The sequence below is a fragment of the Natrix helvetica genome, assembly GCF_964273705.1.
Source record: "Natrix helvetica genome assembly, chromosome: Z".
Taxonomy (NCBI): domain Eukaryota; kingdom Metazoa; phylum Chordata; class Lepidosauria; order Squamata; family Natricidae; genus Natrix; species Natrix helvetica.
The window spans coordinates 117,185,526-117,198,202 of NC_138554.1; positions in this window are offsets into that span (position 1 = coordinate 117,185,526).

Sequence of the window (12,677 nt, forward strand, 5' to 3'; positions counted from 1 at the left end):
AATAAATGAGATTGAGGCCAAGAATTCAGTAAAAAAAATTAAAATCAGGAACTAAGTTTTAATAGACTTAACTTGGCTGTTTGAAGTGAATAATTTTCAAAAGAATAAATGAAAGAATCGTGTGAAGTTCTACCCTTAGCATAACCAATTGTGACAAACTTTCTGAAGAAACAGGAATGTTAATAACAGTAAAGTGAGCAAAGCTATTAGATACAATCTCATCTCCAGTGCATTCAAATTGAGGACCTCATGCCTATAAATTCAAGTAAAGTAAAAGCAAGCTCTTATTACACTTTTTGTTAATATAAAGAGTGCTGAATCAATAAATCATGGAAAAGATTATTATTTTGTACAAGCTGAAGGTGGCTGCAGGTCATTCCCACAAAAGCAAACAGCGTTTGTTAAATTAATCCAACAGACTTTCCAGTAAAACTAAACAAAAATTTAATCAGCAACAGAAGGTACCTAACAGCTCTGAAAATTGAACCATCATCATGGCAGACTGTAAACAGAATTACAGGAACCCAAAAGAATCAGGGAAGTGAGGGGAAAACACAAAGGAAAGGGTGATTTTCATTTTCATTAATTTTATCAAATAAGTTATAAATGATTGCAAACTGTTAGCAATAAAAATAAGCATCAAATTTGAAAACCAGGAACTGATCTAGAGTGTCCATAATTAACCAAGTTAAGCAGCTGTAGAATAAAGGATGTTGCTGGAAGATTGCATTCAGCTCTATAACTTGTACCTGTCATAGTCCTTTTGATTGCATTGTTCAGCTCCCATCTTGATTTTTTTTCTCCCTCTCCCCATAGAAACCCTGTTTCAAATCAAATCAACCCTGTTTTATAGACCCCATGGCTGAAATATCTGTGTATTATGGTTCATTGCATAGTCAGTCAGATGTTCAAACCAAAGTTGGCATTTTTATCCACCCAGCAAGTCCTTCCCTGGGATCTGGGATTGCCTGATTATGTTAAGGTATAATTGAAGGATGCAAGCTGTTCCACATAAAGCTGCCTTTTGCAATTGACTAACCATGGTTTTGTCAATGCCAATGATGTTCAAGTGGTGCTCTGGTTATTTTGGGTTTGCATTCAATATACTTATTATTGGTACCAACTTGTAGTTTGAATTCTAAAATCCCTGATCATGGATGTCAAACCCAATCGCATTACAGGCCATATCATGACATATCGGGAAGTTATTTGTCTTTGCAGAGCCAGGGTGGGGGCAAACTTTGGTAATGTGTCTTATAAGTTATGAATTTTGTACTTGTTTATGATACTAAAAGATGGCTTCTCTTTTATTATTATTTATAGTTTTATACAGTGACGTGCGGTGAGGTTTATGACTGGTGAGGCACTGACACAGTGCTGGGTTTCAAATATTTTTAGACTTGTGGACTTCAACTCCCAGAATTCCACAGCCAGGCATGCTCAGTTCCAATGTAAAGCGACAGCATTTGTTTTTCTCCTTTGCTCCTTCTTTCTTTTTCTTTTTCTTCTCCTTCCCCTCCTTCCTCCCTCTCTCCCTTCCTCCCCCTCTCTCAAACACACACACACACACACACACACACACACAGAAGTTGGATTGGACTATCTCTCCTACCCCTTCCCTCTCTCACTCACTCTCAAACAACCCCCCCCCACACACACAAAAGTTGGATTGGATATCTTTTCCAGTGGCTTGAAAGCAGCTCCTCTGCCATCCCCATTCCCCTGCTGCCTTTCCCAAACACCTCCACCATTGCAAATGCAGCCTGCTGTCTGGGTGGGAAATGCCTGGAACACAATAAAGCCCACCCACCACCTCCTGCTGGCAGGCTGGGGTAAGAGGAGAGGCAGAGAAGCCGGAGGGGAGCTGAGCCGAGCCTTCTAAAAGAAAGAGGCTGGGGGGAAGTGTGTGTACTACAGCATGGCTCTTTGCCTGGTTTCCTGCCTCCTCCTGTGGTCTCCTCAGTGCTCGCTTGTGCTCTCCCTCCCCAAGTGTAGTTTGATTGCAGGTGGAGCCATGTTGCCTTTTCAAACTTGTAATCAGTGAAGCTGGGCTAGATTTTTATATAGTTTTATCCAGCTGTGTGTGTGAGAGAGAGAGAAATGAATGGGGGCCTGGGGAGGAAGTCACTACACTTGGGGAGGGAGAGCACCAGTGAGGTTAAGCAGAGTCATCCACGGTGAGGCAGCAAGTAGCTCAGCTTTTTCCTTTTACTTTTTTTTTTCATGATGAGAGTGGTGAGGCTGTGCCTCACTTGCCTCACCTGACTGCACGTCACTGGTTTTATACGTTTCCCAGAGTATTGTGGGATGGTGGTGTAGAACGAATCCATTCAGTGTGCATCTGCTTTTTTTCTGATAGTTTAGTTCTACAGGAGGAAAAGGTTCTGCTACTCCTGTAGAAGGAGTAGCAGAACTTGGGGACAGAATTAAAAGAAGGGTCAACCTAGAAAATCCCCACATCGCACAAGCAAAGTAATTCCAATCTCCCTAGTATTCCATGGGCTTTTGTCTAAATCCAAGCAGGTTCTAACCATTAGTGTGGACCTGATCTTTTATGTCTGACACCAAGATGGACCAATGCAACTTTACAAGGACATGGAGAAAAACAATCAAGATGGTGGATATTGGAACATGCTAAAAAGGAGACAGTACTTTGATCATGTGGTAGCCATCTTGACTTTTTTTAATGAACCCCTGCAAATGCTATATCCTCAACAGCCTATGCCTTTGTTCCTGTGATAGGCTTCACTGAGGTATTTGGGGAGCTGAGCAGTGGTTGGATCCTCCCAGTTTAACAAGTGGTTGGGTGATCGCTCGATTTGTGTGTGTGCGTGTGCTGCGCACACATGCACAATTTGAAGAAATCTTCACTTCTGGGTTTCTTCGAAGGAGTAACACAGCAGATTCGCATGGTAATCTGTTCTGCCACGCAAATCAGCTGAGAAGATAACGATAGGGAAATATTGTGGGCAAATGGGCCCATCTGATTGCCAGGACGAACCTGTTCGCTCCTAGCTGATCGTCAGAGCTACCGGTTCACCCAAACCAAACTGGTAGAATCCCAACCCTGGAGCTGAGTCAATTTAGCGTGTAATTACACTCAAAAAACATTAATTAACCTAGAGAACAAATCTTGAACTTTTTAGCCTTACAGAAAGTTAGTAACAATACTAATGGAATTTATTCCACCATTTATATATATACAATATATGTTATAATTATAATATAATTATTCTTCTAGTGTAACTTACAATGTAAATGATATAAAACTAACATAATTATGATATAAGGCAATTATAATTAAAGATGACATGTTTTCTGTATAGAGTTGAAAAGAAGTCCAGCCAGGACATTAAAAAAAACTGAGGGAAACAACTAAAATTATATTCTTCTTCACTACATATATTATTTCTAAATATATTAGTAAGAATTAAATTTCCATTCTGAATTTCCTCAGGTTGTACAAGTTCCAGCATTGTGTAGATTTTCCTACCAAAGGCAACTGGACTTTTCTTTGTTTTTTCCATTTTGCTTCTCATCCAAGAAGCTTCTTCAGTTCTGAATGAAAGGGGGTGGGAATGGAAGGATTTATATTCCTTGCAGTGATATGGTCATTAGCAGCCTCTCTGAGAATCATTGAAGCTAAAGAATGAGATGTACTAGGCTTGGGAAGGTTCTTCTAATTCTATCCCAAGGTACCAGATAGTATTAGATGCAAAAGTGAGCAGAAGTGGGACAACTTTGTCTCTTCTGTGTTTTATAGCCAACCTTTTCTCTTCTGTCTTAGTCTTTGTCCAGAAGGTTATCCAAGGGCAGGATGGATCACTTTGATTGCTCTGTCTATTTTGATTCTTCTTTTTTCCCTACTTTTCTCCTTGCCCCATTTTCTCTGCCTGGGCTCTTCACACTTCTCTGAAATTAGGTCAAATACTGCAAATTTCACACCTCTGGTCTAAGGTAGAGGAACATGGAAACTATCTTAAAGCGAGTTAGGAAATTAATTCAAGGCTGCCCACTCCAATTGCTTCTGACAAGTCTTCCCATTCCATGATATTTGATCCTTTCAAGTAGAGGTGCCAAGGACTGAACACAAAACCTCTGCATGCAAGGAAAGTGCATACGCCTATTCCCCGAAAATAAGACCTCCCCAGATAATAAGCCCAATCGGGCATTTGAGCATATGTGCCAAAATAAACCCTTCCCCGAAAATAAGCCCTCCCTGAAAATATTGCAACGCAGCAGCAGTCATGAAGTGACCATGCTTGCTGCTTCCTGCACCTCAAAAATAGTAAGACTTCCCCGAAAATAAGTCCAAGTGCTTATTTCGGAGGTAAAAAAAATAAGACCCTGTCTTATTTTCGGGGAAACACGGTACTTTAATATAGTTTTGTGTGTAATGTAGCTGAAGGGGGAAAATTAGTAGAACAAGCAAAATATTATATTCTACAGAAGATCTCTCTGATGGCAAACTATTACTTCTCTCTTATAATAAATTGTATGATTCATTGCCTATTTCTTTTCTTCATCTTCTATAAGGAGTTTTCTGGAAAGCTACCAGGTTTGTATTCAAAGCGGTCAATCACACACACACTGACCTATGTACCCTTTTTGTTTCATAGTAATGAAGGCTACATTAAAAATTAAAATAAATTGTCTTCCAGTTCTATGCATTCTAATATTTCCCTCTCAATTCTTAGTATTACCAGTTTAAATGCTAAACCTCCTGACTTTATGTTACTTGAATAGGTGGTTTGAGGAAGCATCCATTTTTTCTTTCTCTAACTATCTTAATTGAGGAAGAAAAAAGTCATTTGGTTCATTTCTGCTCTATTATCTCTTCTGCACAATCTGTATTTTATTTCTCTCATGCCTATACAGGGCTTTCGACTGCCATTTCTCATGCTGAAAAGCTGTATTATGTGTGCACAGCTCTACTTAATTTCTTCTCTTATCCATTCGGGACTTTAAAATAATCTGTGTTCTTCCTGCACCCATAAAATGTTGTATGCCTCATCCATTTGTCTCTCTCAGTAGAATCCCATTCCTGCCCTCTCCTGAGAACTAGTTTGAGATCCAGAACATTTGCACAGAAAAAGTGCAATTATTTTAAAAAGGGAGAAAAAAAATAATACCAGAACTTCGGCTACTAATAGGAGCATAGAGACAAAGTTCAGTGTATTGTATCTAATGTTAATGCATTCCTAAGGGGATTCTACACTGACAAAGAAAAGTTTTCTTGCACTTTGCAAATGAGGTATAAGGGATTGCTTACAAGCACAGAGACTAAAGCAGACCCTGTTTGTGCATTCTGCTGTTCAATCTGACCTTTAATATTTTGCCATCTACTGTCAGTGGGGAAATGGCTGTTGTAACTGTGATTTAAAGATTTTTTTTCCACAATAACTGCTTTGATCTTGAAGTTTTATTTGTAAAGGCATAAAAAAACGTATGTTGTATATTTAGGCTGGATATAGCTAAAAACATGCTTTGATAAACCATGTTGCTTTATGCATGATTTTAATTAAGGTCAAAACATGGGTGGATCAGAATCTCAGCATTTTGGAGTACTGATCAGGAGCCCTAGAAATGCTTCCCAAATGGTCTTCTGCCCCATCCCTCCAGAGGTGGTATACAGTAAGTTCTTATCAGTTCTGGAGAACCGGTAGCAGAAATTTTGAGTAGTTCAGAGAACCAGTAAATACCACCTCTGACTAGCCCTGCCTCCATCTATTCTCTGCCATCTGATCGGGAGAAAATTGGGATTTTGCAGTAACCTTCTCCTGGAGTGGGGGGGGGGAATGGGGATTTTACAGTATCCTTCCCCTGCCACGGACATTAAGCCAAGCCATGCACATCAAGCCACGCCCACAGAACAGGTAGTAAAAAAAATTGAATCCCACTACTGCATCCATCACTCCTTCCTCTCCCAGCAGTTATATTGCTGCAGCTTTAATTTCCTGAGTGAGCAAGCTTACATAATGACGTCTCTGTAATTGATTTGGAATTCAGAGAAGTTTGTCTGCTTGACCCATTACAATTATGGTAAATTATTGCATTATGGTAACTTTTGGTATTTTATTTATTTATTTCATTTCTTAGATTTTTAGACCGCCCCCTCTCCCAAAAAGGGACTCGGGGCAGTGTACAGTCAATGCAAATAAAATACAGTCATAACAATAAAATACATTTAAAATACATTTAGAGGGGGAGATAGACTGTACAAGAAATAAATACCTAAAAACATCCCAATTAAAACCCCAAACCCAATTAAAATAAATCCCCGGGAGGTAAAACTAAGAAAGTGCCAGGCCAGCTGATTGAAATAGGTGAGTCTTTAACTTTTGACGGAAGGAACGGAGGTCGGTGGTAGTTCGAATGTCAGGGGGGAGGTCGTTCCAGAGGGTTGGGCCCATCACAGAGAAGGACCTACTCCTAGGTGTCGCCCGCTGGCATTGCCTAGCGGACGGCACCAGGAGGAGCCCCTCCCTGTGTGAGCGGATAGGTCGCAGGGACGAGTGTGGTAGGATGCGATCCTGCAGATAACTAGGTCCTGTGCCATGGAGCGCTTTAAAGATGGTGATCAATACCTTGAAACGCACCCAAAAGGCCACAGGTAGCCAGTGCAGCTCGCGCAGGAGAGGTGTTACGTGGGAGTAACATGTACTCCCCATAATAACCCGCGCGGCTGCGTTCTGAACTAGCTGCAGTCTCCGGATGCGTCCCAAGGGAAGCCCCATGTAGAGAGCATTGCAGTAGTCCAGGCGAGACGTCACCAGCGCATGAGTGACCGTGCGCAGGGCACTCCGGTCCAGTAGGGGGCGCAATTGGCGCACCAGGCGAACCTGGTGGAACGCCCCCCTTGCCACGGCTGCCACATGGTCCTCCATTGACAGCCGGGCATCAAGGAGGACGCCCAAATTGCGCGCCCGCTCCACAGGGGACAGTTGTTCACCCCCTATGGCCAGCGATGGAGTCAGCTGGCTGAACCGAGGTGCCGGTACCCACAGCCACTCTGTCTTGGAGGGGTTGAGTTTGAGTCTGTTGTCCCCCATCCAGACCCCGACGGCTTCCAAACACCGGGACATCACTTTGACAGCCTCGTTGGGGTGGTTTGGGGTTGAAATGTACAGCTGAGTATCATCAGCGTACAGGTGGTACTCAACCCCAAAACCACGGATGATCTCACCCAGCGGCTTCACATATGCGTTGAACAGGAGGGGCGAGAGGACCGACCCCTGTGGCACCCCACAAGTGAGTGGCCTCAGGGACGACCTCTGCCCCCCTGTCAACACACATTGCTTCCGGTCGGAGAGGTAGGAGCCGAACCACCGCAAAACGGTGCCTCCGACTCCCATCCCCTCCAACCGGCGCAATAGGATACCATGGTCGATGGTATCAAAAGCCGCCGAGAGGTCTAATAGGACCAGGATAGAGGAACAACCCCTATCTCTGGCCCTCCAGAGATCATCAACCAACGCGACCAAGGCCGTCTCAGTGCTGTGCCCGGGTCGGAAGCCGGACTGGCGTGGGTCTAGATAGTCGGATTCGTCCAGGTGTCGTGGAAATTGCTGCGCCACCACATTCTCAACAACCTTCGCCAAGAAGGGGAGGTTGGAGACTGGACGATAATTAGCTAGCTCCATTGGGTCGAGCGAAGGCCTTTTGAGCAAGGGTCTCACCACCGCCTCTTTCAAGGTGGTTGGTAAGTATCCCTCACCCAGTGAGGCGTTCACCAGGCCCTGGAGCCAGCCTCGTGTCACCTCCCAGGCTGCCAGCACCAGCCAGGAGGGGCACGGGTCCATTAAACATGTGGAGGGTCGCAGCCGTCCACGCAACCTGTCCAAATCCTCGGGGGCAACAGAGTCAAACTCCTCCCAGAATGGTCTCTCAAGACTCGCTTTTGGCGGCTCGTCTGGTCCACTGACGGAGGTCCACCCGCTCCGGATCTGATCGATTTTGTCCTGAAGATATTCCCCAAACTCCTCTGCTCTACCCTGTAAGGGTGTCTCCCGCGCCCCCTGTGATAAAAGGGAGCGGGTCACCCGAAACAGGGCGGCAGGGCGGTTATCCGCGGACGCAATAAGGGCAGCACAATATCTACGTTTGGCTGCTCTTATTGCCACAAGGTAAGTCCGCAAATAGGCTCTTACCTGTGTTCGGTCAGATTCGGAGCGTGAGGACCTCCACCTGCTCTAAAGTATTTTTTTGCTCTAAAAAAATAAGTGAATGAAAATTTAGGCCCATGGTAAAGAAACTTTAGGCCCATGGTAGGGTGTAAGCATTTGCCTTTGACTGATTTTCCTGCTAAAAGCATGCTTTTCAATCATCTCGTTGCCATTTGTTCATATTTTTTAAAAAAAATCATTTAAAAAAATAAGTGAATGAAAATCCCATTTCAGCAAGAAAACGGCGCCAGAGCAAAGGCTAACTGCTCCTAGTCACTACTCACAAAGAGATAATGACTACAATATATATACAATTTTAAACCTGAAATTAGAGTAATAGAACTATTGTGATGAATTCATAGAACGTTCTGAGTTTTTACCAATAAACTGTATTGTAGCTTTATATACACCTGCACTCTCTGTAGAAAGAAAATGGCTTGTTCCTTCAATAAGCAAACCAAAAAAACAATTAAATAATTTTAAAAATCCATTTTAGCTTCTCACATTTTGTGAACACAGCTATTGTATCTCAGTTTTAATTCAATTCAGGAAGTTTTACTGCATTGTATTCATAGTCATTGTTTTAAAATGTCTATTTATTTAGCTAGCTAGCTAGCTATCTCTATCCATTCATGCATTATCCAGCATTTACTTGAGATTTTCACTCCTTAATGCTCTAACCATTTTAAAAACTGTGAAGGTCTTGTAGTAATTAGGTAACAAATACCATAGTTTGACAATGAAGCAGAATTATACCTATCAGTGGAAAGTACTCATATTGTTATTACATTCTATTGGAAAACACTAATGGACATGATCTGGGCAGAATTAAGCATCTTGAAATCCAATCATCTTCAGCCAGACAAAGGCCTATCCTATAGTATACTAATTTTTATTGGATTTTTCTCCGAAAGACATTTTAAATTAATTCATATATTCGTCTCACAGCTAGTAGCATTGTTAACCTATACACTCATATTAAACTCTTCTTTAAAATGTGCAATGAGATATAGAAAGTTTGATCAAAAGTTGGTGGGATTCAAAACATTTTACTACCAGTTTTGTGGGCGTGGCTTGGTGGGCGTGTTGTGACTTGGTGGGAGTGACAGAGGAACGATACTTCAAAATCCCCATTTCCTCCCCACCCCACCAACCTGGTTTCCAGCTCCATTCTCCTGTTCAAGGCAACAAAAGAAGATCAGCTGGGAGGCAGCAGGGGCGGGGCCAGCCTATTTGCCAGTTCTCCGAACTACTCAAAATTTCCGCTACCAGTTCACCAGAAGCAGGTGAACAGCACCTCTGATGAAGGCATTCTATTATTGGGAAAATTAATCACAATTTGCCTATAGGATTAATCTCACAATTGCATTGCAATGATGGTTTTGGTATTGTGCCAAACATTAGACTGGTTTTACAGAAAAGGAAAGTCCAACCTTTGTTGCTCTTTTAGACTAACGAAATTCCCAAGAGCTGAGGTCCACATGTTTTAAAATTGTCAAGATTGAGAAATGCTGATTTATAATCAATGTTAAGCAACCTTTTCATTACCAATGAACTACTGTATCAAAAGGGGTAAAGGGTTTTCTATGATTTTTAGAAGGATAATTTGTAGACTGTGAGGACCATTTTAATACACTGTTAAACCTATTTTAGGGATAACACTACCGTTGTGCTTTTCTTTCCCGAAAACAGTGGGAAGCTGTACCACCTATTTGGAACAATCATAACAGGGAAAGTCTTAAAAGGCCTCAGGTCCTGATTTAGATAGTCCAGCAGGGATGCAGCTAATATGCCTAACTAATTTACTATTTCTCCATTGAGAATGTACAATCATTAATCTGAACAGATAAGACAACACTTAATCTATCATTCACATTGCCAAAACAGAATTCACAGCAGTGACACATACATTTGGTATCTTAAATGCAGCTTTTATTGTCTGGGTTACTGCCAGATCACAGGTGTGTATATTTATGAGGTGTTGCAAAGCCATTTGCAAAAAGGTTTTAACATTATAGAAGAGGAAACGAAGCCTGAAGCTCTGCTACCAAGAATAATTTATAGTTAGGTTTACAATATTGTTTTGACTACTTCCTTCCAATAGTTATACTGATAGTTAGCAGTTTTGTCCAGTCTTTCCCATTGTATTGCATGCTTACATATTTCTAACATTCATTGCTCCTTTATTATTTATCACATATTCCATGTTCCACTTTTAGTTGCCTAATGGCCTGAGTCTCATTCTTGTCTTTATCCATTTCATGGTCCACAGTATGCTTTCTCTATTCAGTTGCTTACTTTGTAAGACTTTTATGAGATGCCAACAGAGGTGATATTCAGCAGGTCCTGACCAGTTCTGGAAAACCGGTGGTGGAAATTTTGAGTAGTTTGGAGAACTGGTAAATACCAGGTCTGGCCCCGCCCCCATCTATTCTCTGCCTCCTGAGTCCCAGTTAATCAGGAGGAAGTTTGCATAATCAGAGGAAGTTTGCATTAACCTTCTCCAAGAGTGGGAAGGGATAGAGATTTTACAGTATCCTTCCTTTGGCATGCCCACCAAGCCACGCCACGCCCACCAAGCCACGCCCACAAAACCGATTGTAAAATTTTTTGAATACCACCACTGGATGCCAACCTATGAAGTAAGAAGAAAAACATATGGTTTTTTTTCTAACCAGGAGCATTAATGATACAGCCAACCTATGGAAAAGGGACATGGCGGTTACAAAGACATAAGGATTCTATTATTTAAAGTACATACCACATCATCAGCATTTCCCACTAACAATAGCAATAAACTTATAGACCGCTTCACAGTGCTTTACAGCCCTCTCTAAGTGGTTTACAGAGACAGCGTATTGGCCCCAACAATCTGGGCCCTCATTTTACCCCCTCGGGAGGCTGAGTCAACTTTGAGCTTGGTGAGATTTGAACTGCGAAATTGCAGACAGCTGGCAGGCAGCAGAAGTAGCCTGCAGTACTGTGTTCTAATCACTGTCATCGTGGCGCAGTTTTGCAGAATGATAAGGACAAAATATTTTATGAATAGCAACATGCAGCAGATACAATTCTTAATATACAGTACTCCCATCAGTAAAAGCAATAAAGTTAAAAGCAATAGTTCCTCATACCTTAAAAGGACTAAAAGCTCTGGGAAGAAATTTAGCTGCTCAGATGGAACAAAGATAAGGAACCTGTAGTTCTCCAGAAGCTGATGGATTTTGATTTTCATCCCTGAACATCTGCAATGTCAGTTGAGGGTGACAGTAACTTGAGACCAACAATATTCAGAGAGATTATCTTCTTCTGTGCCACAAAGTCCTGACCTGGAAATGTTGAATGAAAAATAAAAGCTGGTCCTGTTATGGAACCTGTGGATAATTTGGAGAACAAGGAGAAGAGATGCTGCCTAGGAGACAATCAGACTAGAGTAGCAGGAACTTTCAGTGGCTTAATGGTCAGAAAGAACCTTAAGAAGGACCTGTCCTAATGAATCAAGCAGTTACAAGTGACAAAAGGAAATTAATACTTTCAGACTTGCAAGATTCTCTTAATGTAGCATTAAAATAAAATAGAATCAATTTATCTAGTTGTTTTTCCTCTCTGGTTTATCAGGAGAGGAAAGGAAGGAAAACAATTCCTAACATATGTTTTCTAGTAAATAGTCTATTACTGGTGAGATCCTACCAGTTTAACAACCGGTTCGGTGATTGCATGCTTTGCAGTTTTGAGAAAACTTATCTTTCACATTACTGCTGGGGAGGAAAATAGCTGAGGCATGGCAATCCGCTCTGCCTTGCAACTTAGCTGAGAGGATATAGTTCAGTAAAACGCAAGGGCGGTTGGGCAAGGGAAGTGTTCTGAGGGGAGACAGGAGGGACAGGACTGAGGCAACATGGATATAATACAACTCAAGTTTATTAAGAAGAATAAGCTAACAGCAGTTCTGAATCGGCAACAACGTGCCGCCCGTGCAAAAAGCAAAGCAATAACAGCTGACAGCTCTTTTATATTTGAGCTGTCAGATGCTTAACCAATCAAGTAGCTGATTTCTCCCGCCAGCAGGCTGCTTGCGTCTTAGCCAATCAGAAGCCAGCAATGCAAGTCTATGGCAGGGAACTTCAGTATATAACAGCCCGTTTGACAGCTCTTTGATAAGCTTGCTGTTAAACAGGCAGCCAATCCGGACGCTTTATTTTCCCGCTTTGGCTGTCATGCCTCCAGCCAATCCCGAGCGGGCTTGCGTCGGCACATCTGCGGAGCCCAGGCATAACAGGAGTAAATTGATTCACTCCCAGTTGATCATCATAGCTACCAATTCGCCCAAACAGGTCCAAATCTGTAGAATTCCACCTCTGAGCTTATTCTTAAAAAATGCTGATTCAGAAATATCTGCCATGATTTCCGTGAGATGAAGGTTCAGGGAAATTTTCCCTAGGAAGTGTACTTTGAGTTCTGCCCTAGAGTTAATGGCACCACAAGAGATACACTAACTAAAATGTGAGGTGCCCT